We start from the raw sequence: 25,255 nt of genomic DNA, 5'->3' as shown, positions 1-25,255 counted from the left end.
TATTTAACAAATAACGTCTGTATGTGTATAACCGAGTCACCTTGCTACACGGCAGCAGGTGGCACAACACTGTAAATCAACCATACTTCAATTTAAAAATTTAAAAAGTAAAAAAATAAAATACTATTGCTCACTGACAATGCACCTGGTTACCCAAGAGCTCTGATGGAAATGTACAGTGAGTTTAATGTTGTTTTCACGCCTGCTAACAAAACATCTATTACTCAGCCCACGGATCAAGGAGTAATTTCAACTTTCAAGTCTTACTACTTAAGAAATACATTTCAGAGGCTTCTTTGATGGCTCAGTGGTGAAAAATCCACCTGCCAATGTGGGAGGCTCCAGTTCAACCCCTGGTCCAGGAAGACCCCACACGCCTCCGGGCAGTTAAGCCCCAGTGTCACAACTACTGAGCCTGTGCTCCAGAACCTGCACTCCTCAACGACAGGCCACTGCAACGAGAAGCTCTGCAACAACTAGTGTGGGCCCCACTCTCCACAACTAGAGAAAAGCCCTCGCAGCAACAGAGACCCAGCAGAGTTAAAAATAAAATTAAAAAAAAAAAAAACCCGAAATACATTTTGTAAGGTTATAGCTGCCATACACAGTGATTCCACTGAAGGATCTGGGTAAATTGAAAACCGTCTGGAAAATATACACCACTCAGATGCCATTAAGAACATTCATGATTTATGGGAGGAGGTCAAAATATCAACATTAACAGAAGTTTGGAAGAAGCTGATTCCAACCCTCATGGATGACTTTGAAGGGTAGAAGGCTTGAGTGGAGGAAGTAAGCACAGATGTGGTAAAAACAGCACGAGAACTAGAATCAGAAGTAGAGCCTGAGTATGTGACTGAACTGCTGCAGTCTCAGGACAGAACTTTAACAAGTGAGGAGTGCTTCTTACGGACGAACAAAGAAAGTGGTTTCTTGAGATGGAATATACTCCTAGTAAAGATGTGGTGAAAACTGTTGAAATGATAACGAAAGATTTAGAATATTACATACACTTATTTGATAAAGCAGCAGTAAGGTGTAAGAAGATTGGCTCTAACTTTGAAAGAAGTTCTACTGTGGGTAAAAAGCTATCGAACAGTATTGCATGTCACAGAGAAATTGTTCATGAAAGGAAAAGTCAAACAATGCAACAAACATCATTGTTGTCTTAAGAAATTGCCAGACACCCCAACCTTCAGCAATCACCACACTGATTAGTTAACAGCCATCAACATTAAGGTGAGACCCTCCACTGGCAAAAAGACTGACTCAACTGAAGTTGCAGATGTCAGTCAGCAATTTTTAGCAATAAAGTATCTTTAAATTAAGGTATGGATGTTGGGTTTTTTTAGACAATGCTATTTCCCATTTAGTAGACCACACTGTAGTATAAATATAACTTTTACCTGCACTGAGAAAACAAAAATTCATTTGACTTCTTTTATTACAATATATGACTGAATAACATTAAGACACATGCTCTACTGAGGTGGTCTGAAACCAAACCCGCAACATCTCCAAGGTATGCTTCTATACCTTTCTTTACACAAAACTCCTCAGGCAGAAACCTCTGGTTAAATGTTTAACAGGAGCTTTAAAAATGAGCTCTTAGCCAGACTCTGCTGCACACCCTGGTCTGTGGGTCTGGTCTCTTTCTCTCTCTCTCACCGATGCCGTTCATCCTGAGGGCACCCCTGGATCCTGCTGGGGCTGGACCCCAGCACTGGCTCACGCCCGCCAGGCTCCTCTGTCCATGGGATTCTCCAGGCAACAACACTGGAGTGGGTTGCCATTCCTTTCTCCAGGGGATCTCCTGACCCAGGAAACAAACCTGCGACTCCTGCATCTCCTGCATTGCAGGAGTGACTACAGCATCATGGCAGCTTAAGACACTCCCTTTGTCTCTCCCCTTCAATCTACAACCAGCAAAACACCCATAACTCAGCAAAGGTGCCTCTTCCCAACACATCAGAACACCAGAGAATTCCTCAGAAGTGTACATCTGAAGCGTCAGGGACTTTTCCAATGTATCAGCTGTTCGTATCAGGTGACCAAAATATGGGAACTTCAGCATCAGTCCTTCCAATGAATATTCAGGGTTAATTTCCCTTAAGATTGACCGGTTTGATCTCCTCGCCATCCAAGGGACTCTCAGGAATCTTCTCCAGCACCACAGTTCGAAGGCATCAATTCTTCAACACTCTGCCTTCTTTACAGTCCAGCTGTCACAACCGTATGTGACAACTGGGGAGACCATAGCCTTGACTATACTTTGTCAATAGCGTAATGTCTCTGCTTTTCAACACAGTTTAGGTTTGTCATAGCTTTCCTGCTGAGAAGCAACTGTCTTTTGATGTCACGGCTACAGCCACCATCCACAGTGATTTTACAGCCCAAGAAGAGGAACTCTGTCACTTCTTCCACCTCCTCCCCTTCTATTTGCCATGAAGTAACGGGGACCTCATGCGAAGAGTTGACTCACTGGAAAAGACCCTGATGCTGGGAGGGATTAGGGGCAGGAGGAGAAGGGGACAACAGAGGATGAGATGGCTAGATGGCATCACCGACTCGATGGATGTGAGTTTGAATAAACTCCGGGAGTTGGTGATGGACAGGGAGGCCTGGCGTGCTGCGATTCATGGGGTCGCAAAGAGTCGGACACGACTGAGTGACTGAACTGAACTGAACTGAACTGAATAGGGCCAGATGGCATGTTCTTAGCTTTTAAAAAAAAAAAATTTAGCTTTAAGCCAGCTCTTTCACTCTCCTCCTTTACTCCCATCACAAGAAAGGCCTCTTATTGCTAACGTTGAATCCTTACAACCAAGTATAAGGAAAACAAGTTTTACCTAAAGGAGTTGTTCACTGCTCCAAATAAGTCAGCTAAGAATAATGTATCAGCGTAGGAACAACATATCAAGCACCTTGAAGAACCATGGTAACACAGTATCACAAAAAGAAAGTAGCAATTCTCCAGAAACCAAACTTAAAGTCACAGAATATTGCTATCTAATTGATAGAGACTTCAAAATACCTGTCATGAAGAAACTCAGTGAGCTGCAAGAAAACTCAGAAAGGCAGTTTGGTAAACTCAGGAATAAAAATAATGAACAGAAAGAATACCAAGGAAATTGAAACTCAAAATAAAAATAATAACCAAACAGAACTGGACCTGAAGGACTCATTGTATGAGATAAAGAACCATTAGAAAAAATTGGAAACAGGGCAGACCACATGGAAGACAGCTCAAAGACAGAAATCTAGAAATGATACAGGTAGAAGAGGAGAGATAATTAAGATATTTAAGGGATTACTCAGTTTTTCTGAGTTCTCCCATGTATGCTGCTGCTGCTGCTAAGTCGCTTCAGTCATGTCCAACTCTGTGCGACCTTATAGACCAGAGCTCACCAGGCTCCTCTGTCTATGGGATTCTCCAGGCAAGAATACTGGAGTGGGTTGTCATTTCCTTCTCCAGGGCATCTTCCCCAACCCCAGCGTTCGAACCCGTGTCTCTTGCATATTCGGCACTGACAGGCAGATTCTTTACCACTAGTGCCACCTGAAAGCCATAGGTGTGTTTGCTTTCTGCAAATCTGTTGAACGGTACATTAATGATATGTATATGTCTCTGTACTTGAATACAAAGTTTACTTAATAAAAATGAGCTCTTAGAGTAACATGGAAATTTACATTACCATATGTAAAACAGATAGCCAATGGTAATTTGCTGTATGGCTCAGGAAACAGAGGCTCTGTATCCATCTAGAAGGGTAGGATGGGGCAGGAGATGGGAGGGTGGTTCAAAAGGGAGGGGATATATGTATACCTATGGCTGATTCATTTTGAGGTTTCAGAGAAAAAAAAAACAAAATTCTATAAAGCAATTATCTGTCAATAAAAAAATAAACTTAAAAAAATGAGCTCTTAGTATTCCTTTTCTCATGGAAAATATCTTGCCAGTTGTATTTACTGTATGCTTCCGTAGGTTTCATCTCTTATTAGGTTAAGGAAGTTTCTTTCTGTTCCTAAACCTAGTCTATCAGAACTGCTTACTGAACTTTATCTAACAGTTTTTTCATCATCAATTAAGATGATTATACTGTTTTCCTCCTTTGGTTATTAATGTAGTGTTAATGATACGATGTGGCGACTGAACAATAACAACGATACTAATAGATTTCCTAAGGTGAAGTCACCCTTGAATCTCTGGGACAGCTTGATCCTACAGCTTTAATATACTTTTGGGTTTGATTTGCTAGTATTTTATTTGGGATTTTACAATTCGGTGATGAGAAGGGCCTATTGTTTTCTTTTCTTGTGCTATCCTTTTTGTTTTGAGAGTTAATGCTAGTTTCACAGAGTATCTTCCTGCATTTTTTCTTTCCTCTGGAAAAGATGTATAACAGGAATTATCAGTTACATTAAAGTTTTATAAAACATCTGGCCCTTTTAAGGATGTATCTTTTTGACAACTTTTTCTATTTCTCTATCAGCTACTGGATTATCAAGCTTTTCCGTTTCTTCTGACCATTTCAGTAATTTATATTTTCCTAGGAAATAATCCATTTCATCCAATTTCTAGGATATGTGGCATAAAGTTGCACATACTATTCTATTACAATACTTTTATCTTGGTATTTATAGAGTAGTCTATAGCTTGATTTTAATGTTTGCTTCTACTTCGTTTTCTTCTTAATCAGACTCGTTCAGAGTCTGCTAATTTTTTATTTTACTCCAGTTGTTTTGGTTTCCATTAACTTCTAACTTTATATTTATTATTCCTTCATTCTATTTTATTTGACTTTATTTTGTTGTTTTAAATCAGGTAAATTGAATACTTTGTTCACTCAGTTTTCATCTTTCTTACTTACTGATTTTTAATTTTTATGAATTTCCCATAAAATTTCACATTGGCTTTACTGATATTACATTGTGCTCTCACTGTAATTTACTTCTAAATTGTGTGACTTCAGCTATGACTGTCTCTTTAAGCTATTTAAAAGCTATGTCTCCTCCTCCCAAACACACACACACAAATGTAGGTGTTTTTGTTTCAGATTTATGTTTTTGTTTGTTCTGTTTTTTGGAGGGAGGTAAGGCATCCTGTTGCTGGTCATTTCTATGGCACTGTGCTCAGAAAACACAACCTGTTTGTTTTTTGCTTTCTGAAAATCTGCTGATTTTCTTTGTGGCACAAAACACGTTCATTTTGAGGGACTATTCCATGTACTGGGAAAGCATATATACTCTCAAGAAGTAGACTGAGAAATGGAAAGCCACTGAATACCTACAGTTATTTTTTCTCTCCAAAACTACACCTTATTTCTTCAATGCATCTGATTCATTCTTCTCTCTACAGATAAATTTCTCAATACTTAATTATTTGAATCCCACCACCCTGATTGGGAGCAAAGCTTCTGTGTCTAATGGCCTAAGCACTCCAGTCGCCAGTGGCCCAAAAGCAAATTCCTAGGCAAAACAATCCAACCAACCCCACTTGAATTTGAGGTCCATCCTCACTCTACATAACTGTGGCCAGGAAAACCAAGATCGTTGTTAAGATTTTTTAAAGCTCACCCATAGCCAGGTCTCCTCTACTCCAGGGACATGGAAGAACTATACTTCTTTATTCCCTTGCAGTTAGGTAAAACCAAATGACTAGTTCCTACTACTGAAGCTACATAATTGCCGGTTACAAGATCCTCCAATGTTCTCTTCCCTTCCATAGCAACCAAGAAAGCCATGTGTTATAGAGAAACAGCTACAGATGGTAGAACCTCTGATGGGTTTTCTCTCAACTGTTTATACTTGACCTAACCTGACTATGGGATGAGAAACAAACTTCACTCTGTCAAGCCACTGAAATCAGAGAATTTTTTTCATTACTGAGGCATAATTTAGCCTATTCTGATTAACAGTGTCCTGTTGATCACTACCTCCCACAGCTGCAGGGAGGTCAAGTTCTCTGATATGTACTCTATTTATAATAAAATTGACATCTCTAGTACAAATGAAATTTAAAGAAGAGAGTCTTTCTTTTCTATAGCCTCCAAATTTTTTCTAAATATGGCATATATTGTTTCCACAATCAGAGAAAAATACTCTTTAAAGAGCTAATAACAGTTTCAATGGAATGAGCACTTAAGTACTAGAAACTTAAAAATTATCTAGTCTAGTCCTGACCACTTCATTCTAGAGAACAGAGAACTAAAAAGCATGTCCTGAATGAGGCTATCCAATGCTATATACCAGACTAAGGATAACCACTCAAGCCTCTGGATTAGTCAGTTAAGATAACACATTTTAAAATTTATTTCCCCATTAAAAAATATACTTTCTATGATTTTCCATGGGTCTCTTTCCCTACTTTATTCTAATTTTTTATTCTAAATTTTACATATCTTACCACATTCTCAACCTACGTAAGCTTAGGTCCTCTACTAGCCATTCTACTAGGACTCTTAAACTGTTCTTTCCGAGCACCACACTGTCATGACAAAACTAGGTGGGTTTGCATTTTTTTTTTTAATGATGGTCTCCCCCATTAAAGCATAAGCTCCATGAAAGCAGAACTCAGGGCGATCTTCATTCACTACTGTGTAACCAAGTCTGGATAGTCTTTAGCCTGTAACAGTTGCTCATTATGTACTTTTCAAGTTGATTTATACTTTACAAGTCTTAAAGACTTATAAATAATTACCAATACTAAATTGATCATCTCAGAATTGTATATGCCTCCTCAAGAAGACTTTCTTTCTCCTTAGAAAAGTTAAAGGCTCTATGGAAGGGCCACGAAAAGCCACCTAGAAATCAGGTAAATTAGGACTCAAGCTTTAGGAGGGAGGGAGAGTTCAAATGTACTAGTAAAAAAAAGTACAACTATTGTGGTCAATCATACCTTTCCTCCTATAAAGGGATAAAAACATAAACTAAAATTCCTCCCCTCAACCCCACCCAATAAAACTCAAGACAGGAAATCCGAATCATTTTAATTTCTTGAGATGGACCCTTAAGTTGTTTATTTGCAGCCTTTCTACTTTTATAATATATATTTCTAAAGCTATAACATTTCCTCCAAGTACAGAATTAACTATATCCCCAAATTTGAAATGACATGTATTTTCATTATTTTTGAATCCAAAATAATTTTAAATTCTTTTGTAATTTCTTTTTTGACCCATGTGTAGTTATTTAAAAATGCAATCTAATCACTTCTCGGCCTTTTGGCTAAGATCAGGCGTAAAAATGCAATCTAATTTCAAAGATCTTCTCATTATTTCTTGTTACTGGTTTCTAATTTAATTCCACTATCATCAGAGGACACTGTGAATGATTTCAATCCTTTGATATTTGTTGAGGCTTGCTTCAATGACACAGTGGGTCACACTCTATCCATATTGGGTGTGATGTTCTCTATTAATTAGGTTATGTTTTTTGTTGCAATATCTGACTTTCTGTATCCTTATTAATATTTTGTTTGTTAGTTTGATCAGCAGTCAGTGTGGTTATGGTCCTTGATCTAAAATTTTAGTTAACTTATACAGTGCTTATGGTGGGTCAGATACTATTTCTAAGATATAAAATACATATATATATATGCTCCATGAAAGCAAAACTATATATATATAAATTTAAAACCACTCCAGGAAGCAGATGCCATTATTCCCATTTTACAGATGAGGAAATAGACACAGAGATATTCATTTACCAAAATTGCTGATAGCCCAGCTAGGAAGAAGCAGAGCTGGGATTTAAACCCAAGCAGAGTCCATGCTCTAAATACTATATATTTATAACACATGATCCTAAGATAAAATGTTTTCCCTCAAGTAGAAAAAAATTTCACTGAAACAATAACCCCCCCCAAATGGTTAAGACCTATGTTTTTATTAGAAATGATTAACACATAAATGTTTAAAGGATACAAATATTACATCCTCCAGTATCAGGGCAAACTATGCCAAAAATATGAATAGAAAAACAAGACTGAGAATTACACTAAATGTCAACAATGGTTATTATGAAACATTGGAGATGTGTTTCCTTTCAGTTCTACTCTTCCCTGTTTTCTAAATCCTTGAATATGTATCACTCTTATAGTAAGTAAAAACTAAAAAGCATTCTGTAACCACCAACTTGAGTGCTCTGTCTTAATTTTCAAGAGATAAAAATGTTAGCAAGACAAATTCATCAGAGATACAGGATGCTAAAAAGTGCTTTGTAAACTATAAAGCCATTCAGATGTTAGTAATTATAAACATTTCAAAACTAAATAAAAGCTTTTTTACATCTTATCCTTTTCAAATTTCAACTGTTTTTAAATGCCCGATGATTTTAAAAATTAAATATTCTGTCTAAACAAATTCGTAAGAGTTGATTTTTGAAGGGCAGAACATTAAATTACCACACATCCCTGAATACTAACAAAAACAAAAGCAACCAACAAATTCATAACAGTATCATACTCTTTTAGTATCACTGAAAATCCCTTGATCTGCAATTTAATAAAATGCTGATTCAGTGCTGAAGATATAAATAGGAAACTCAAATTTAACCCCCTAAAAATGATCGCTATTTTTGGAAAAGTACTTTTATAACTCCTTAAGAAAAGGGAATAATTCATTTAAAGATGACTTAATACACACTGTAACATTAAAAATGTCCATATCATAATTAGCTTAGTCTTTTTAGGATACATTTCCCTTTCAAAGTTTCTTTTGCTATTTCTGCAGCAGAATCTATGAACAAAGAACGCACAGCTGCCTCGCAGATGTATAATTTCAGTGTTTAGATTCCATTCTTTCTAGCTTCATTCTGCAAGAGGTTTGGGATTTTCTATTTCCATATGGTTTTTGACCTCCCTCAGTTTAGGTTCTACCTCCCCACATCTTACTCTATTTTAGTCGATTACTACAGAAAAACACTTCAAATTTGAAATGTCTTAGTTTTTTTAAAACTTGCACAGCTTAAAATAGGAGAATCTACAACAAAAAAGATGAACAGATAACCAGAATAAGACAGTCAAATTTCCAAAACTTTGTATTTCTATTTAGGTAACTCCCCTCTCTATCCCCTAAATCCTAAAGGTTCAGACATACACAGTTCAGTTCAGTTGCTCAGACACACACGCTTAATGTATGAACAGAATTTCAGCTTTACTCACCTAATTTCATCAAATTCTTGTTATGGCAGAAACACTAAGCAGTAAGATTTCAAAAAAAAAAAAAACTTATGTATACCAAAATGTTTGCAGATGTCACCTTTGAGTAGTATGAATATAACAGATCTTTACTTTTTTCTCAGGGCTTCTCTGTATTTTACATTTGTTCAGTAAGCACTACTTCTGTAACTAGGAGGCAAAAAAGCCTTCTGTTTGTTTTAAAGAAAAACCTTCAAGGAAGAAGATTCACAAATGTCTACATATCATAACCACTTATACAAAAAAATTTATGGAGCAACATAAGCAATTTAATAATATCCTAGAGGACAGTCTCAGCAACATTAATAGCTAAAAATCAGGTTTCATTTCTCAACCTATTTGACACCAAAATCTTCCCCCTAGATGAGCTTGTTCACTTTCATTTTCAACTGATGTAGCAGTATTTCTAAATCTTTTTTCTTCCTGTTCTCTCACAAGATAGATTTTAAATGTATTCTAAGAAACAATACAAATAACATAATTATGTTTTACAAATATCTACCCAATTTCAACTACTTTAAATAAGAGTAAAAGCCACGATAAAGCTGTGAAAAAAGCTTGTCTGTTTGATCATCATCAACAAACTTATGTCTTAGAAATAAGATATACAATAGAGCACTAATTTAAAAAAATGTTTATGAAAAAGGTTCTGGATGTTTAAAAAATAACTGTAATCCACTGACCTTTTACTATCCTTTTCTTTACAATGCAAAGGAAACATTAGGCCTGGCAAAGAATGCCAATCAAAAAGTTACCCATGAGAAGTTTCAAACAAATCTTAAATATTAAAAACAGAAGCAGGATTAATTGCTAAAAGTCAATCAAATTTAACCCATCAAATATAAATACATTTAGTCTTTGAGTAGAGAACATGTTTTACCAGGCACCTCAGGCAACACTACAGCAAACTCAGGCAAACTGATCTTCTCCTTGTGGAGAACACAAAATAGAAATAGGCAAAAATAAAGTAAAACATGTACTTGACTGTGTGTAGTTCATGTCTTCATATTAAAATTATCCTACACCATTTGAGAACAAATATAACTTTGTGGTCAAGAGCATGGATTCTAAAGTCAGACTACTTGGGTTTAAATCCCAGCTCTAAAAAAAAAAAAAATAAAAAATAAATCCCAGCTCTGCCACTTACTTATTTAAGCTATTCAAACCTTGACAAGTTATTTAACTTCTGCGCCTCATTTTTCTCATGTGTAAAAGGAACAGATAACAATATCTGTATCATATAATACTTATAAGGATAAACGGCTTAACATGTACAAAGTACTTAAACTAGGGCCAAGTACGCAGTAATGTTAGGTATTATTTAATCCATCTTGATCTTGTATTTACCTATTGTTCTACATTACTGAAACTGAAACCCATTTATCTTTTACATGTGAAAAATGAGTAAAAATTAATTTAAAATTTTATAAACTGAAAATATCATACATAAACTGATGCTTTTTATCAAATCATTTTTACTTTAATGGCATCATCAACTCAATGGACGTGAGTCTGAGTGATAATGAAAGACAGGGAAGTCTGGCATCCTGCAGCCCATGGGGGTCACAAAGAGTTGGACACAACTGAGCAACTGAACAACAATGTTTCCAAGGTTCAATAAACTCCAAACTCCGTAACAACTAAGGAATAAGATATTTTAATTAATGTTTCAATTTAAAAGATTACTGTTTTCAGTTTATAAATCTGAAAGTTAAATAAAGCATCCTTAATACTTAATACTATATTATACTGAGCAGAACTGGAATATACTTGAAAACAGAAACATTAAGAAAATCAAACGATTGTGTATATACCCTAATAGCTTTTATGGAGAGAAAAGAATGAGTTCTGGTGTTACGAGGGGCTTTAGTAGGAACTTAAGCTGATATTTTCGTAACTTTAATAAAGGGTCTGAAATTGGTAAAAACATGAGAAAAGGTTTTATTTTTCTCCAGTTTCTACTCCAAACTATGATTTGCCCAATTTCCTTTTCCTAGTCCTTGATGGCATCTGGGACAATTCCTTTCATTTTCCAATAGCTTTCAGTTATTAAAAAGTCCAGGCCCATTTACTGATATTTAAATCTTTAATCCTCAGTCTTTCAATCACCTCCTTCATCTCCAAATTCAGGCTTCGCCTACGGTCCAAGAAAGTTCAACAGAAAAGGGGTGTGGTCTGGTCTATTTGTGGGATGGGGCATAGGGAGAGAACAAAATCAACAGCTCAATATCTGAGCTCCCGGTGGTCTTCCGTGGTTGCTGCCACTTTCCTGGCTAATAGGAACTATACTGTCTGTATCACAGGTTGTCAAAAGGCAACTTTTCTTCTAGGGACAAGCTGAAACTTTCTGATAACTAAGGGGTGAGGAGCTCTTACCCACTGCACATTTTCCTAGCTAAAGATTTGCTTTAACTCAACCTCTTCTAATCTCTGCTCCCCTCTTCAGCAGCCCAAGCCCTGTCAAAATGACTGAAGCCTGGTTACATTCTGCAGTACCACTTGAACTAAGAGAAATTCAAAACAAATACAGGCTATTCCACTGTCACCTTCTCTGTCCACAATGAGCTTTCTCTCCAGTTTTCTTTATCCCTTGTTCAAACAAGCATAGATAAACCAATCAGGTGCATGATGACTACTCATCTAGGTAATGAGATGTTCTGCTCTACTTTTGCTGGTACTCCAGCAAAAAAAAAAAAAAAGAAAAAAAAGGTGGTGGGGGAAAGAAGGGTATTTTTAAGAAAACAAATGACTTTAAAAAGATTCAAGATTCACCTTTAGGGGAATACATGGAAGAAGAGATCTTTCTGTGACGATGGCAGTTCAGGTGTGATATCTGCTTTTCTTCTTTTCCTCTCTAATGAGAAGAGTCAACCTTCCCTGGTTTTGAAACTCTAGGAAAGAAATTATACCAACTGACTTCTGAGAGCCTCTGACAAGCCTATTATCAAATGCCTTCAGCTCAAAATAATTGTCATGCTACAGTGACACAGTCTGGACCTACTTCACCATCAACACATACAAACACCTGGATGCTTACTCTGTACAAAGCACTGAACTAGTACCGTTGGCGAAACAAAACTTTTTAGGAAAAAATTCAACCAAGGAGCTTATAAAATATACAGAGCATAAGACAACTTAAACTTTCTATTCTCTTGTTTTTTAATACCTTTACAAAAGCAAATGAATTTTTCTACATCACGAACAAAAGTAAAAAACAAATGACAAATAAAAAAGCAAATGCAATGTGCCAAAGAGTTGATATCCATACAAGAGTTTCTGCAAATAAGTAAGAAAAAACTAGATTAGAAAAATGAACAAAGGACAGAGAAATGCAAAGTGCCAAAAAAACATATAAAACTGCTCAACCTTATTCATAATCAAAGAAGCATAGATTAAAACTATAATGCTGTTTGTTCAGCTGGCAGACTGGCAAAAATTAAAAGACTGATGTTACTGTGCTGAAGAGGGGAGGGGAGAACATATGCAAACACTTGGTTGGAAAGTGAATTGTTATGAAGATTTCACAGAGCAGTTTGGCACTATAGCAAACCTGTATGGCTCTGTAAATGCATTTCTAAGAATTCATCCTAGAAAATAAAAATACTCTCACAGGATATGTACAAGCACCACAGCATTGTTTGTAATGCCAGAAAATTGGAAACAATCTAAATATTCATCAACAGCTGATTAGTACATTAAATTAAGGTATATTTGTAAAAGGGAATACTACTCGGCTACTAAAAAGAATGACAAAATTAATATTTACTGACATAAAAGACTCCTGCCACATATTCAGTGAAAACAGAAAGTTAAAGAAAATGATGCATAGTATGACCCCATTTTTTGGAAAGAGGGAAAGGGGTTAAGAGGAAGAAATGAAGACAATGGAAAAGAAAAATTATCTTTATCTTTATATTACTTTTAATAGCAGTAATCTCTGGAGCACAGGGCAGGATTACAGAAGACATTGACTTTCTACTTCCGGGCTGTTACTGTTTGACTTTTCAACACAAATATGCATAACTTCTTTAAACAGAAGAAACAAAAGAGAGGGTCTATGGTACCAGACAGGGAAACAATATTGGAGCTTCACTTGATTAAAAACTGAGAAGGCTTACAGTGAAGAAATTTAATATATTTAATGATGGTACAAGAAACACCAACTGCCTTCAAACAATCATACACAAGAGCGAACTTTTAGCCTTGGACCACTGAGGACGGCTTCACAGAAGAGACAGGATTCTCACTAGATTTTGAAGAACTATGATAAGCAAAGAATGGGAGGAGGAAAGGCAGCACTCTGCAACAGAATGCATCCTTGAGAATTTTTAATAGCCACATTAAGAAAGCAAAAAGAATCAAAAATAATAATACATTTATTTAACCCAACATATTCAAAACAGTATTATCAATACGTAATCAAAACTTGTATGGTACAAGATATTTTACCTTCTTTTTATTGCACCATCTTCAAAATCTGGTGCATACTTCAGACTAGCCATGTTTTGAATATTCAACAACCACATGTGGTACCACAGTGGACACTACAGATCTAAGGATTCCAAACTCACATCCAGTATTGGATATTTAGGTGACAGAGGCTAATAAAAGCAGTGGGAAGTGAATGAGGCAGAAAAGGAAGAAGGGGCCAGAGAAGAAGGCCAGTATGGGACAATTTTAATTTTATATTGTAAGCAAATAAGAAACCAGAAAAAAATATTTAACAAGTAGAGATGATCACTAAAGCACTATTTCAGGAAGATTAACTTTTCTCTTTACTCAAGATACACACATGTAAATACAGCAAGTCTTTTTCTCAACATTTTTTATTACATGAAAGATTATTGAAATTGATAACAATAAAAGTTATCTGTCATCAAGTGACAGTATTTTGTTGACCTGATATATAGACACTTTTGAATACTGTTCAAATATTTTTATTTCATGATATTTTTAAATGATGTTTGAAAAATAAGTAAGTTTAAGAATTTCACCGAAAGTTAATAGCCTTAACTTTAGTATTTCCCAACAGGACCTCCTTTCAGCTAGAAATCTAAATATTCTTAGTTAAATACAAATTTAAGACATTCAAGATTTTATATTCCTGAAATATGTTACAAAAATTTTAATTTCAAGTAAGAAAGCTACCTACAAATTTCAATATACACAAAACAGCATGACAACCACGCAAGTCTCCTCCAGATTTAACTTCAGTATTGAGAGCCTATAACATTTCGGCGAGTTTAGGTAAATTATCTATCTAAAGAAAAAAAAAAATGCTCAAAAGAAGAGACAGGAAATCAGGGCACGGAAGAAAACCACTGGTCATACGCCATTTCCTTCATTACCTGAAATGACCGCCAGGGCAGAAAAGTGACTTTTCAGCTAAAAATCAGAAATCCAGTGATGTCATCAGGACCAAAAACAATTTCAATAACTAACCACTCTGCATTAAAGTCATGTAACTTTATTTTTTTAAGTAGAAAACAACATTTAAGCTTATCAACTTCTTTCACTTTTTAAGACAAGGAAACAAAGATCCATATAGATTTAAATACAATATCCAAGACTGCACAGTTAGCTTAGTGGTAATACCAGTACTATATAGATGTTAGTTTACAAAAATTAAAAGCCAAAGCCTGAGTGTTTTACAGTTTCTTTAAAATTTTCCAAATTTCCCAAATTATCCATAACAGGTATACTACTTTTATAATTTTTTAAAAAGCAAAAAATGTTTGCTTTAAAAACTACTAAATAGTGATACTTCCAGGAACACTCTCCTCTCCTTTCCAGTCCAAGGTCTCACTGTACAGGCCAATTACTCAGGAAAGCCTTCCAAAGCACCTGCACCCTAAACAGACCAACTTCCCTTACTACCCTTGTAAGCCACCTGTACTTCTGTTCCGTAGACTGTAATGTAACTACAATTAGATAATTATTTGTGAAGTTATTTACTGTCTATCTTCTCTCTCTAGGTCTTAAGTTGCTATTTCTCAGGGCTGTACTAGGCTCTCTGCTGCTATATACCAGGAGTTCCTGAAATGAGGTCTGTAAAATAAGCATGAAATTATATACTGTTGTTGCTGTTGTATATAACAATCATACACTGTCACTGACTCAGTTGCTAAGTCATGTCTGACTCTTCCAGACCCCATGGACTGCAGCAGGCCAGACTCCTCTGTCCTCCACCACCTCCTGGAGTTTGCTCAAATTCATGTCCACTGAGTTAGTAATCCTATCTAACCATCTCATCCTCTGCCACCCTCTTCTCCTTTTGTTTTTAACTTTTCCCAGCAACAGAGTCTTTTCCAGTGGCTCTTCCCATCAGGTGGCCAAAGTATTGGAGCTTCACCTTCAGCATCAGTCCTTCCAATGAATATTCAGGGTTGATTTCCTTCAGGATTGACTGGTTTGATCTCCATGCAGTCCAAGGGACTCTCAAGAGTCTTCTCCAGCACCACAATTTGAAAGCATCAGTTCTTTGGTGCTCAGCCTTCTTCATGATCCAACTCTCCCATCTGTACACGACTACTGAAAAAACCAGAGGTTTGACTATACAGATCTTTTCGGCAAAGTGATGTGTCTGCTTTTTAATATGCTGTCTAGGTTTGTCGTAGCCTTCCTTCCAAGGAGGAAGCATTGTTTAATTTCAAGGCTCCAGTCACCATCTGTAGTAATTTTGGCGCCCAAGACAATAAAATCTGTCACTACTTCCATTTTTTTCTCCTTCTACTTGCCATGAAGTGATGGATGCCATGATCACTGGATGCTGTAATCTTAGTTTTCTTTTTTAATGTTGAGTTTCAAGCCAGTTTTTTCACTATACTCTTTCACCTTCATCAATGTGAATTTATACACTTAATTGCTATATTTGTGTATTTTTCTTCAGATACTCAAAAAATGACCTTAAAAGGGGTTAAGAACCTTTAAAATAGTGGGTTTATGTTGTTTACCTACCCAGATAGCATCACCAAGTCAACAGACAGTCTGAGCAAACTCCCAGAGATAGTGAAGGACAGGGAAGCCTGCCGCACTGCAGTCCAGTGGGTTGCAAAGGGTCAGACACAACTTAGCGACTCAACAACCACCTACTCAGAGCTACCTTTCTTTGAGGAAACAACCACTTGCCCATTTCACATGGCTCCAAGAAGGCTACCAGTCCCTGACTGCTTCAGTGGGCATACAAGCCAATTCTGGCAATGATGGTACCCCACATTCCATGTAGACTCAATAACAATCCCTCTATGAGACAGAATATATGCACCTGGGAAAGAAATGTTTTTTCCCTCTCTTGAACCTACAGCATTAAGGACCATATAACCCTGGAGTTACCAGTGGTCCTCTCTGCCAGATGAAAGTACCTACTGAAAACGAGGCCAAAAAAAGTGGTAAGCAGAGAAGACAGATTCCCAATTACATCATCTGAACACATAGATCCAGTCATATTTATTTCTAGTCTTTTCCCAAAAATGGGGCTGGGAGGTGGTTGGAGGGAGCTTTTCCCCCTTTAAACTAATCTGAGTTAGTTTTGTCACTTGCAAACAAAAGTCACTTTAGAGAGCCACCTAGTTCCCATTACTGGAATATACAATTTATATGGTATTCAATTCCAAATGTCTATCTACCTCCAACTCAAACCTCTGTCAAACTCCAGACTTATATATGCAACTTGCAAGTAGAAATCTCTACCTGGTGTTTCAGAGGATCAAAACTAAATTATTTTCCTCCAGAAACCAGTTCTCCCCCTACTTTTTTCATCTCAGTTTTTTTCATCTCAGTCAACAACACACATCTACCCTGACAGGTTTCCAATCTAGAAACCTGGGAGTTATTCTTAACAATCCCACTCCTCCTCTCCTCCACAACTAATTACCAAGTCCTATCCGTTCTACACCCTAATTACCTGCCACCATCCTAAGTGTGAGCAAGGACGGAACAGCTTCCCTACAAGCTTCAGTATCTTTGGGCTTTTTTTCTCCAAACTGATTATCCACTATGTAACTAATCTCCCTGAATTGTAAATTTGACTATTTTATCCCCACACTTGACTTACCCCTATTCTTCTTAAGTGAAGTGAATGTGTTAGGGGCTCAGTCATGTCCGACCCCATGGACTATAGCTTGCCAGGCTCCTCTGTCCAAAAAAGTCTTAAGACAAGAATAATGGAGTGGGAAGCCATTCCCTTCTCCAGCGGATCAACCCAGGGATTGAACCCAGATCCCCTGCACTGCAGGCACATTTACCATCTGAGCCACCAAGAAAGCCCTTCAAGGAACAGCCAATTATATACAGGTAGAGCAATAGTCAAGCCCTACAGCTTCAGATGTTATTAGTGGTATGAAAAATGTTTACAGTAAGAAAACAAGGTTCATCACAAATATAACAGAAGAGTGACAACGTGCATAATATCAGGCAGGATAGCTCAAATCCACCAGTTATTTTTTTCATTTTAAATTTCTTTTTTAATTGAAAGATAACTGCTTTACTGTGTTGGTTTCTGCCAAACATCAACATAAATCAGCCATAAGTATACATATGGCCCCTCCCTCTTGAACCTCCCTCCACATCCCACTAAGTGTCCACCAGTTTTCAATAAAAAATACACAGGAATATCTTTCCTTATCTATTTAGTGTCTTTCCTTATCTATTCAGTAATTCATTAGTTCCATATTTAACTGCCCTTATGAACCTGGCATAGGGACTCACTGAGTCCACCAAAAGATGGATTCCACTAATCATATGATCTCCTTAAGGCGATACTCTCATGCTTTCTTCAAAAAACATTACTGGAGAGCTTTGAAAACATCATTTTGTTTCTTTCTTTCCAATTTTTAGAACTCACAGCCTTTTAAAGTATTGGCGATAGAGCACTATTCCCAGTAGTTAAGACATGGAAACAGCCTACATACCTACCCACAGATGAGGACAGACGTGGTACATATACAATGAGATACTGCTCAGCCATAAAGAAGGATGAAACAATGCCATTTGCAGCAACATGAACGGACCTGGAGGTTATCATACTAAGCAAAGTAAATCAGATAAAGACAAATATATGATATCACTTACTTGTGGAATCTACAGTATGACACAAATGAATTTACCTATAAAACAGAAACAGACTCACAGACATAAAGAATAGCCTTGCTGTTGCCAAGGAGTAGGAGTGTAAGGGAGGGAAGGGCTGAGAGTTTGGGATTAGCAGATGCAAACTATTATATATAGGATACATAAACAAGATCTTACTGTATAACACAGGGAACTATATTTAGTATCCTGTGATAAACCATAATGGGGAAGAATATATATATATGTATAACCAAATCTACACTCTGCTGTAGAGCAGAAATTAACACACTATAAAGCAACTATACATCAGTAAAAATTTTTAAACGTTGGCTATAAAACTGACAAACATAACTATGATTTAGCAAATTATCCAAATATTTACAATTATTTTTATATTTACTTTTTACAAAACTAAGTATATGATGATTGTTAATGATGATATATAAATACTGGATATTGTCTAAAATAATCCACAAAACTTGCTATCACAACTCTACCACAATTCCCCCCTATATAATCTGTGCCATTTTGTGAAAATTATCAGCGCTTTAGAAACCTGTGAGTTCAGAAAATGAGCAAAAGAAATGGAGAGGAAAATCTGGGGGGAGTCAAGGTACCTCGAGATCAGGCTGGCGTACCCAGTTGTGACGAGATCCCATCCAAACATATAAGTATTTCTCTATATTGCATGAAACATTTTACTTGCTAAAGAGGTTTAGCAAGCACCCTCTCCATTCACAGTATCAGTAGGGCTATAAACCATTCCCACGTAAATGTGGTTTAACTTCTTCCCAACATGTATGCTAAAGGAATAGGAGTTTTGATAAGTGAGAGAAACCCCACTCATTAATTCTAAAGCACATATATTTTCCATATCTTAGCATTTCTGAAATGAAGGTGCAGTCAATGGCTTCTTAAAATCAACTAGAAGCATATTTTCTTTATAAATGGTCTATAAAATGAGGGTGTATCTTATAGTTGACATAATTCAACACAATTCAGCATTTAATCTTGTAAGTATTAAAGAGTTGGACTGACCTGGTCAATAATGACCTTGAGGTTTTAAAACAGCACTCTAAAAGCATAAACACTAATAAAAAGTAGAAGAGGGAAGAAGGAAACACTTTCTAGATCAAAATTTAGCCTGAGAGGAAATTCATTTTCCTTTCTCTCCATGGCTCCCTGCTCCTAAGATCCAAAAGTCCAATCAATACTACTATAATTGATGTCCAACTGCTGCTAGGCCAGATAGGGGCCTTTTTCCATTTATCATTTTAATACGCAGCAAAGCCAGATACAGACCCATTCTACAGTCTTAGGAGCAGAGCTAGTATTTGTATAAAAATTGCTGTAAAAGATCAAATGACTCACAAAATGATACACTTAACATGTATACATATATAACTATACACAAATTATATTTCAATAAGGTTGTTTATTTAAAAAGACAAATGAGTGGCAAAAGCCACAAGCTTTCAGTTATAAGACAACTAAGTACTAGGGATGTAATGTACAACAATATGATAAACATAATTAACACGGCTGTATGTTATATATGAAAGTTGACAAGAATAAATCTGAAGAGTTTTCATCACAGGAATAAAAATTTTTTCCATTCTTTAATTTTGAATCTATATGAGACGATGGATGTTCACTAAACTTACAAAGATAATCATTTCATGATGTATGGAAGTCAAATTGTTACGCTGTACACCCTAAACTTAAGAGAGTGTTGTATGTCAATTATATCTCAATAAAACTAGAAGAAAAAAAAGACAAGTGAGCAAATGCAAGAAGAAAATATTAGATTAAAAGACTTCATACCTTTAGAAAACCCTTTCCTTCACAACCATCCAGAAGAAGAAAATGGAGAAGACTTCAAGAAGAGTTGGAATCTGAAATGGGGCTTGAAGAATGGGCAGGACTTGTACATATGAAAATCAGCCATTTATTCATCCAAGTAGATGGAACAGTTATAAGCAACAGCAGAATCAGCAGGGAAAGAACATGGGCAGGAAGCAAAAATAGTGGAAGATACATGACATGAAGTTGCTCAGTCATGTTTGACTCTTTGCAGCCCCGTGGACTATAGCCTACCAGGCTCCTCAGTCCATGGAATTTTCCAGGCAAAGTACTGGAGTGGGTTGCCATTCCTTTATAAGAATCTGGCAAATCTGAGGCGAATTCCAAAAAAACAATTTCATTTAATAGAAGACACTCGAAACTTCTGAGTGGGGAAAATGAAAAGAACAGGACTCAAGATTAATTTAGGCAGCGATGCCTAAGATAACCTGGATAAGGAAGTAATGGCAATAAAGTCATAACAGAAGTCCAGGTGGGATGAGAATCTGCTTCAGTTAGCAGGGAAAAAAAGACTGAAGAGGAAAAATTATGAAATATACAAAGAAATACATAGGACATAATATTGTATACCAGTATAGCAAATTAAACAATTTAAAGAAAAATGAACTTTGTGAAAACCAAGTAACACTTGATTTGAAAACTTAATAAATTTCTGGAAAAATATTAAACACTAAAATTCATGCAAGAAAGAGAAAACCTACAAAGATCAACTGCCATGTAATAAGCTGAAATGGTATTCAAATTCCTCTCCAGAAAAGAAAAAAAAAAAATTCTAAGCTTTAATGCTCTTATAAGCGAGTTCTGCCAAACTCTCAAGTAAAAGATAATCTCAGCCTAAACTGTTTCTGAAAGAGAAAAAGGGTGAAAGTGGTCCAACTCATTTTATAAATCTATTATAACCTTGATACCAACATGTATTAAGAACTGAACCAGAGCTGGCATGAACAGAGAGAAAAGTGACAATACCATGAAAGGAGAACCAATAGATGCTGACTACAGACTACATGTGATGGGATGGGGAAAGGTCTGTGTTTGGGATAACGTCGACAGAAATAAGGAACACCAGGGAAAGAAGTTTGGTAAGAACACTGTACCTGAATAATCAGATAGAGATATTCATAAAACAACTGGAAAAACCAGGATTCAAGGGCAGAAAAGAAATAAAGAATAGAGACTTGAGAATTATTCAGAAAAAAGGGTATGAAACAATAATGTCAAAAGATCAGAGAAGTATAAAAAATGATCTGAAAATTGAAACTTGGAGAACACTTAGATTCATCAGGAAGAAGGAAGACCAGAAAGTAGAAAGGGGGCAAAGAATAACAAAGTCAGCATAATGTCAGAGAAGCCCTATTTTCATCTAGGAAATTCATATTCATCCTTCAGAATTGTTCACAGGGTTCCAAAGTAACAATTTCAAGAAGGCCTTCTAAGATTCTTCCAACATAAACCATCACTAGGTCAGGTCCTCATTTTAAGCTCTTATAAATACTCTGCACTTTAATTATACAATTATATTTAATTACAGAATTCATGTCTCCCTCAGTAGACTTTAAGCTCCATGAGGGAAAGGCACCCTATCTGTCTTTGCCTTCTGCTGCCTCCTGTGTTATGTTAAAATACAGTAAGTATTTGTTGAATGAAATGGACAGATGAAGGACAGACAAGGATAGGCATTTCAAGAATGATGGGTTGACGCTAAAAGTTACAAAAAGTTCAAGTTGACTTAGAAAGGAGGCCCAAAAGTGTTTATTAGGTTATAGGTGACCTCTGCGAAGGTGAAATTCAGATAACAACGGTTAACAAGTGAATGGATGGTCAGGAAGTAAAGGCAGGAAAAGTAAATTACTCTTGGTAATGTCTCAAGTTGATTTTATGGAATGAAATTTTAATTTCACTTCAATTTTGCTCTATTTTTGTTTAATGAACATGTATTACTTCTATAAGGACAATTTTTTTGTTGTTGTTGTTAATATGATTTGAAAAGGAAAAGCAGCAACAAGACAGGTGGAGGGAGTAGTAAATTAAAGGGTAAACAAGTACTCTAAGAGGGTAACAAACTCCATTAAGTAGGAAAGAAAAAACTGAAATAAGGTATTAACTAGGAAGAAGGACAAAACATATTCTTCCACTAAGATGGAAGGAAAAGAAGATGTTGATAAAAGGAATCCAGTAAATTCTGGAAGGAGCTCCCACTGGAAACCTCAAGGTTCTCAAGAAAGGATGAGAAGTGAAGCAAGTAGAAAAAGTCTCAAATGAGTTCTACAGAGAATGCGCAGGGGGTGGGAAACCCAAAACAGAAGCGGAATACAGGTTCTATTAAAAGGGCATTCTAAATTTCAATTGGCCTTTTGTAAAACTTCATCCCATTTCTAGCTCAGAACTGCCCTAGTTTACTTTAATTTTAAATATTTAAATTCTAGTTCACAAACTATTTCAACAACTGAAAACTGATAGGCATTAATACATTCTACTTTAATTCCGACTTGAACTGCTCTTTTGAAATAAATACAATAAAGGAGTTGTTTTCAACTGAAGCAACAAAATAGCGATCATTTCAAGTATGAGTGAACTGAAAAGCGCTCCTAAACTTAAGAGTGTTTGCAGAGAAAGGCTTTTTGTAATTGTTGCTGTTTAACTCTTCGCATGCCTCACTCCAACAGATTCCGAGTAACAGAGAAAATCTTGGGTTCAAATCTCAGCTCACTTAGTCAAGTTATTCAACCTCTCTCCGTCTCGATTTCCTCTTCTAGAAAACGAGGAATACAATAACCAGGATTATCATAAGGATTAAATGACGTAACACAGGTGACCGTGCCAAGTTCGTACTATGTACTCAGAACAGTTTGCTAACCGTTTGAAAGAGAAAACTTGCAGCACTTTGACCAAATTAAAACATTCGAAAGCTGAAAAAGCACAAGTCACAAAACGCCAGACCCTAACACACAGCACATTATTTTTCTTCCCGGACGCAAGCTATTTTTTTCTTGCCAAACCTTTCCACTAGGAGTCTGGAAAGAGAAAAAAAGGGTTACAGTCAATCCAGCATAAAGTTTTCAGAAACTGAAGTGCAGAATCACAACAGACATGGCAGCGGAAGCCGCGCAGGACAACAGGTGAACCTCCGAGAACCCTGGCACCTTCCCGCGGGCAAGTTTTGCAGGAGGGTTGGCAGTTCCTCCAGGCTCTACCGCCCCATGAGACAGACATTCGTTTTCTTTCTTTTTTTCCTTTCAGAAACGTAATAGACAAATCGTGAATATCACCCTCGCCGTTCCCGAGCGAGGGAGGTGAGCGCCTTTCCCATTTAAGGATTCAAGAATCTTCCTCGGTGGCGGCTTTCGCCCACACCGCCTCCCCAAACTCGGCCCGAAACCCGGGGGTGGGGAACAAAGAGGGGCCCGGAGGCGGGGACGTCGCAGGGGGCTGCCGGGGGCCAGGGTCTCCCGCAGGGCTGGGCCCGGGGCGGCAGGGCCCAGTCTGCCGCGGCCTGTCACAGCCTAGGCGGCAGAGACCCCCACGGGGCAGCCGGGCCTGGCGGCCCCCAGCTCGGGCCTCCCGCGCGCGCCTGTCTCCCCCCGAAACTTCGCCCGCGGCCCGCGCTGGCCTCCCCGGCGCAGCCGGCCTCTGCCGACGCGCACACGCACTCTCCGGACAAGCCAACTCACCCGAACCCTGGGGAACTCATCCTCCAGCTCTCGGAGCGGAGCGGGGTGGGCGCGGCGAGGCGCGGGGGCGAGGCAGGGGGCCCGGCTCGGCCTCCGCCCGGGGCGTGCAGCGGCCCCAGCCCGGTCGCCCCTCGCGCGGCCGTACAATCCTCGTCTCGCGCGGACGGACACGCCGGAGCCCGAGCCTTCCTGCCCGCCCTCCCCGCCCTCCTTGCCCTCCTCCCTCCTCGCTCCTCCTTCGCTGAGCGCCAGCAGGCGGATTCCAATCTCGGCAGCCGCCGCCGCCGCCGCCGCTGCGGACACTCGCACGGGAGGGAGGGGTGGGGGGCGGCGCGGGCGCGGGGTGTGGGGGGAGGGGCGGGCCTCCGCGAGACTCGGCGCAACGCTCGCGCACTGGGAGGGCACCCGCTCCGCCCGGCCGGGGACGCGAAGAGAGCCGAGCGCGCGGCGGAAGTTCCCGAAGGGTCCCCGGGGCTAGGCGCCCTGCTGCCGGGGAGGAGGGCTGGCCGCCGGCAAGGGGGCGCCGGGCTGCTGTAGGGAGGGGGGCTTCTCCTCCGCGCGGCCCTGCCGGCCCCTCCTCATCTAGACGCCGCATCGCCGCCTTGGCGGGGCCGGCTAGTCTCCGGAAGCTGTGTGGAGAAGACGCCGTACGCGCGCCGCACAGTTCTGAGCGCGGTGGAGCGGCGCAGATACCGCCGCTGCATGCTGCGCGCTCACCTGGCCCCCGGCACTTCCAGTGCTCCGGGGTTCCTTCGTGTGGACCCCCTCCCCGGACAAACTCTAAAGCTCTAACAAAAACTCTTAACACGTGAGAGCAGGTCAGCGCTTGCGGAATAAGCCTGATCGCTGAGAATTACACGCCATGGCGGAGAACTGCCCGACCGTGGTGGTAGTCGTTGCGACAAAGAAACGTACAAAGCCACAGTCCAACTATTATTTACCCATAGCTCCCCGGCTTCTCTTTCTGGGCTCTTTGCCAACGTACCGAGGCGCAGGTAGGGGGAGTTGAGGGGAAAGAAGCATTTTCGCGTCGATCCAGGAGCTGTGAGGCCTGGCCCGCCCGGGAACACTGATGGAGCCCGTGAATTCCAAAGGCATAAGTTGAGCAGCGGTGTTAACCCAACAGAACTGAAGTCAGCGGACTATAAATATTGCTCCCGTCTCTGCTTTCGCTCACTCTAGTGACCTCGGATACCCTCCGAGTCTGATTCCCTCCATTTGGAAAACGTAAATAGTTGTCACTCCTTTTTCTCCCCATTCTTTGGAAAATGCCATTACAAGTATTCAGTGTCCAGTATGTGAAGAGTCTTGGTCTCTTTTTAACAACCAAATGTGACTTTGATCTCTTTGGTAAGTCTTTCAGCGAATGCATGGTATTAAATTATCTCTTTACAAAAGATACTCTTTTTTTAAAAGTTACCATTAGAAACTGTGGGTGAAAAAGAGACAAGGAAAA

The 25,255-nt window shown here is 38.5% G+C and overlaps 1 protein-coding gene across 2 annotated transcripts in view; it reads right to left on the bottom strand.

Annotated features, from left to right (window-relative positions):
* BMPR1A (bone morphogenetic protein receptor type 1A) overlaps positions 1 to 24,903 on the bottom strand; it is a 142,085-nt gene extending 117,182 nt beyond the window's left edge. The window contains exon 1 of one of the 2 annotated variants that reach the window (XM_043926331.1): positions 24,785 to 24,903. The gene's annotated coding sequence lies outside the window, so the exon portion shown is untranslated. Of the gene's footprint in view, positions 1 to 23,799; positions 24,090 to 24,784 lie in introns of those variants that run through there. The other variant, XM_043926330.1, reaches the window with a different exon arrangement.
* Between the last annotated feature and the right edge of the window lie 352 nt (positions 24,904 to 25,255).

Source organism: Cervus elaphus, chromosome 15 (genome assembly GCF_910594005.1).
Source record: "Cervus elaphus chromosome 15, mCerEla1.1, whole genome shotgun sequence".
Taxonomy (NCBI): domain Eukaryota; kingdom Metazoa; phylum Chordata; class Mammalia; order Artiodactyla; family Cervidae; genus Cervus; species Cervus elaphus.
Note: the sequence above shows the minus strand (reverse complement) of the source record. Positions and strands in the feature narration are given on the sequence as shown.